Source organism: Tupaia chinensis, unplaced genomic scaffold (genome assembly GCF_000334495.1).
Source record: "Tupaia chinensis unplaced genomic scaffold, TupChi_1.0 Scaffold000634_1, whole genome shotgun sequence".
Taxonomy (NCBI): Eukaryota; Metazoa; Chordata; class Mammalia; order Scandentia; family Tupaiidae; genus Tupaia; species Tupaia belangeri.
Window position 1 is genome coordinate 140,043 of NW_006160154.1, and position 5,475 is coordinate 145,517.

A 5,475-nucleotide genomic window follows, 5' to 3' on the forward strand; every position below is an offset into this window, starting at 1 on the left:
TGGAGGAGAAGGCATTGTGATATGGCCATCTCCTCAAGGGATGATTTCATGCTTTCTGTCTCTCTTTCTCTCTGTGTCTTTCTGGCAAGTGTGCATGCCTTATAGCAAAAGACTCTCTTTAATAAATTAATTAATTAATTAATCAGAAACTCTCTATTTCCTTCCTACAAGAAATGCACCTAGTGGAAAAAGATATACACAGACTAAAAGTGAAAGGCTAGAAAAACATATTCCATGTAAATGGAAATCAAAAAGACTGGAGTCATGATACTGGTATCAGACAAACTACTTTTTAAGACAAAAACTGTAAGAAGAGACAAAGAAGGACATTGTATAGCACAAAAAGGGCTAGTTCATCAAGAAGATATAACATTTATAAACATCTATGCACCCAAGTCAACACTACCTAAAGATGTGAAGGAAAGACTACTAGATCTAAAAGGAAAAATGAACTGCAACACACTAATGGTTGGGGATCTCAGTACCTCACTATCTCTTTTGGACACATCAGCTAGACAAAAAAAAAAATAATAATAAGCAAAGAGATAGGATCTGAATGACACCATAAATGAAATTAATTTGACAGGCATCTATAGCACTTCCACCCAACAACCACAAAATATACATTTTTCTCAACTCCACATGGAACCTTTTCAAATACTGACCACATGATAGGGCACAAAACAAGCCTTTACAAATTCAAAGCTATAGAAACTATATCCAGCATCTTTTTATAGCAATTAGTGCTCATAAGAGGAAAACAGAAAGAAGGCAAATGGATCACCTAACATCATGTCTCAGAGAATTGGAGAAGCAACAGCAAAATAATCCAAAAAACTCCAGGAGAAAGGAAATAATAAAGATCTGAACAGAAGTAAATGAAATAGAAAATAAGTGAACTATACAGAAAATAAATGAAAGGAAAAGCTGGTTCTTTGAAAAGATAAACAAAATCGATATACCACTAGCAAGATTTATTAAGAAGAGAGAAAGGAACCAACCAGGTGAATCAAATCTGCAATGAAGCAGGAAATATAACAACAGATAAAGTAGAAATACAGAACATCATTAGAGGATACAATGAACAACTAACTATATGCCAAGAAACAAGACAATCTGGATGAGATGGACAAATTCCTGGACATGTATAATCTACTAAGAGTGAACCAGGAGGATATAGAAAGTCTAAATAGGTCCATAACAAGCCAGGAGATTGAATCAGTAATAAATAACCTTCCAACAAAGAAAAGCCCTGACCATCCTAGAATTAACCTTAAAAATAACTGATGAAAAAAAAATCTTCAAAAACACACAACCATATGGAAACTAAGAAACCTATTCCTGAATAACTTCACAACCACTGAAGAAATTAAAACTGAAATCAAAAGAGTCAATGAAACAATGATAATGAGTACATGAGTTTGTATAACCTGTGGGATACAACAAAAGCAGTCATAAAATGAAAGTTCATAGCAATTAATGTACATAAGGAAAAATGGAAACTTGGCAAATAGACAACCTAAGAAAACACCTCAGGGAACTAGAAAAACAACAGCAAGAAAATTTGAAGAGAAAAGAAATAATAAAAATTTCAGGAGAAATAAATGAAATAGAGAATAATACAATAATAATATACAGAAAATAAGTGGAACCAAAAGTTGATTCTTTAACAAGATAAATAAAATTGACACATCATTAGCTAAACTAATTAAACATATGAACAGCCAAAAAGCATATAAAGAAATGGTCAATATCCTTCATCATAAGGGAGATGCAGATCAAAACCACAATGAAATACCACCTAACCCTAGTCAGAATGACAAAGATTTAAAAAAATAAAAAATGATAAGTGCTGGAGGAAATGTGGTGAAAGGGGAATGAATACTCCTACACTGTTGGTGGGAATGTAAACTGGTCCAGCTACTGTGGAGAACAATATGGAGGTTCCTCAAAGACCTTCAAATAGAACTACCATATGATCCAGCAATTCCACTCCTGAGTATCTACCCAAAGGACAGAAGGATACTTAGTCAGAAAAGTACATGCACAACTATATTTATTGTAGCATTATTCATGATTTCTAAGACATAGAACCAACCCAAATGTTCACAAACAGATGAATGGATTGATGGGACCAGCAGTTAGCATAATGGCTATGTTGCTGGACTACCATGTAGTCAACCATGGTTGGAGTCCCAGACCCAGCGGCTTAAACTCATGCCGGCCATGTGAGTGTGTGTGTGTGTGTGTGTGTGTGTGTGTGCGCGCGCGTGTGCCCAGGATTCCTAGAGGAAAATGGAGAAGGGATTGTGGCGTGGCCATCCCTCCTGGAGGGTGATTTCTATCTCTCTGTATTTCTCTGTCTTTCTGGTGAGTGGTGAGTGCACGTGCCCTATAGCAAAAACCTCTCAAAAAAAAAAAAAAAAAAAAGGGGTCTGCAAGAAAAAAAAAAAAAGGGGCAATGGATTGAAAAAGTGTGGCACATATACTCCATGGAATATTATTCAACCACAATAAACAACAAGGCCCTGGAATTGATAGAAAGTGGATGGATATGGAAAATTTGTTGCTGAGTGAAGCAAGTCAGGCTATGAAACAGAGACATTATGTCTCCTCTTAACGTATACCAACTGTCCACACTCTATGGTAGAGACCAAAAGTCTGGAGGACATAAAAACATTAAAAATTGTTATGGACACTAGAGACAAAGTGGAAGGAGAGTGTGGGAGGGGAAGAGCATAGGAAAGGAAATCTAGGGGAAAAAATAGAGGTAAGATTTTTGTGGGGGGAACCAGCAATTAGTGTAATGGCTATGTCGCTGGACTCCCACATAGTCCACCACGGTTCGCGTCCCGGACCCAGTGGCTTAAAACTCACTCACGCCGGGCATGTGTGTGTGCATGCCCAAGATCCCGAGAGGAGAATGGAGAAGAAGGGATTGCGGCGTGACCATCCACCCTGGGGGGTGATTTCTCGCTTTCTGTCTCTATGTCTCTCTCTGTCTGGCGAGCACACGCGCCCTATAGTGAAAAAAACCTCTCAAAAAAAAAAGATATTTGTAGGATACAGGGTTTATTATCTGTCGATGAAGATGTGTATAGTATTCTCAACTGGGCTGGACTGAGGTGTATATCATGCTGGGTAAAGTCTCTTTACAATCTAAATGATGTATAGTGATTGAATGTATAAGTAATAATAATGAAGAAAAAAGATACATATATGTGTGCATGTGTGTGTATGTGTGTATATATATCTGTAATTTTCTGTATATAATTTTTTAAAGGTGAAAAATAATCCAAAAGAAAAGAGCCCTCCCAAATTTATTTCCTGAAGCTTCCATCACCCTTATCCCCAAAACAGACAAGAACATAACAACAATAAAACTATAGACCAATATCTCTGATGAATATAGACACAAAAATTCTCAACAAAATACTAGCAAATTGTATCCAATGACACATTGAACAGATTATACACCACAACCAGGTAGGCTTTATTCTAGGGATGCAAGGATGGTGCAACATAAATCATGAATGTAATACACTACATTAACATAAAAAAGGATAAAATAAATGATCCTATCAATCAATGCAGAAAAAGCCTTTGAGGGGCCAGCAAATGATGCAGTGGTTACATTACTAGACTCCTACATCACAAACTATGGTTCAAGTTCCAGACCCAGTGGCTTGAAATTCTCACTCAGTGTGTGTGCATGCATATCCAAGATCCCAGGAGGAGAATGGAGGAGAAGGGATTGTGGCATGGCCATCCCTCAGAAGAGTGATTGCTCACTTTTTCTCTCACTGTCTGTCTCTCTCCCTGGCAAGTGCATGTGCCCTAAGGCAAAACTTATATGGGTTGGGGGCGGGGAGGGGGAGAAAGAGAAGGAAAGAAAGAAAAAGAAAGAAAGAAGGAAATAAAGAAAGGAAGGAAGGAAGAAAGAAAGAAAAAAGAAAGAAAAAGAAAGAGCATTTGATAAAATCATATCCCTTTATAATTAAGACTCAGCAAAATCAGCATAGAAGGAACATTTCTCAATACAATAAAAGCCATATATGAAAACCTATAATTAACATCATATTGATAGCAGAAAGCTTTTCCCCTAAAAACTACAACAAGACAAGGCTGCCCACTTTCTCCACTCCTTTCCTTTTTTAAATTAATCTATTTATTTTACATTCATTCACTGAGCATCATCACAACATGCAAAATGTAATTTCCCATCCAGAATACACTGCATAGAGGCTTAGTTATACATGTTATTATCGATAATTTTCCATTTCTTGTTCCTATTTTCCCCCTATTTCTCACCCTCTGCCATTTCCCACCCTCCTCCCACACTGTCTCTGGTGTCTACAGTTGATTTCCATTTCTTTTTTCCCCCCCACATTTTATTGATTTACAAAATATCTTAAGTAATCTAACTACTTTCAATAGCAAGTTCAACTGATATATACATATCTGTGAACACACATCTGACTTTAGGCATGAAACTCTGAGTAGAATGAATATACTATAAAGTAGCACCTATCTGATTCTATATAGTTTACTGTGGTCATTAAATAGGTATTTTTAAATATATGTTTTAATTTCAAGAAAAGCAGTTTTAGCTTTAATAAGTGAAAAAAAAATGCTAAGAGCTTTGCTTAAAACTTAAATCCAGGAAACAGGTTAGGATTCTGTTCAAATAGTGGTACATGAATCTATCAGCAGCTTAAAACAAGACAAAAATCCTTAAATCTGGAAAACAAAGCATAGAAGAAAATCAATAATGTTTAGTCGAAAGTTCTAAGATCCTATTTCACCAGTTCGGTCTCTCCTACTTTATCTATCTTCTGTTGTGATCTGATCTTCCAATTTATATTGAATGTGACATTCAACTCCAGACTTATCCCTGTCCTAACGCTGGCCATTTTCTTAGTTGTTTTTGAACTTTTATTTCTGTGCGTCTGACTTTAGTTTTCCTGATATAGCACTCCCTTCAGAACTTCTTGGAGAGTTGGTCTGGTGTTGGTAAATTCTTTCAGGTTTTGTGTATCTGAGAATGTTCTTGTTTTCTCTTTTCATATGAAGGATAATCTTGCCAGGAATAGTATTCTTGGTTGAAATTGCTTTCCCCTCAACACTATCAATATATTTTCTCATTCTTTCCTTGCTCACATTGTTTCTGATGGAAGGTCTGCTGTTAGCCTAATGGGATATCCTTTATAATTAATTTGACGTTTCTCTCTTGCTAATCTTTGTCTTTGTGATTTTGGTCAGTCTGGCTATAAAGTGTCTTAGGGAAGATCTTCTTGGGTTGACTCTATTTGGGATCCCTTGTATTTCTTGCGACTGGATTTTTGAATGCCTCTCTAGGTTTGAAAAGTTTTATTTATTTATTTTTTGGGGGGGGAGGTTTTTTTCGCTATAGGGCATGTGCACTCGCCAGACATACAGAGACAGAGAGACAGAAAGCGAGAAATCACCCCCCCG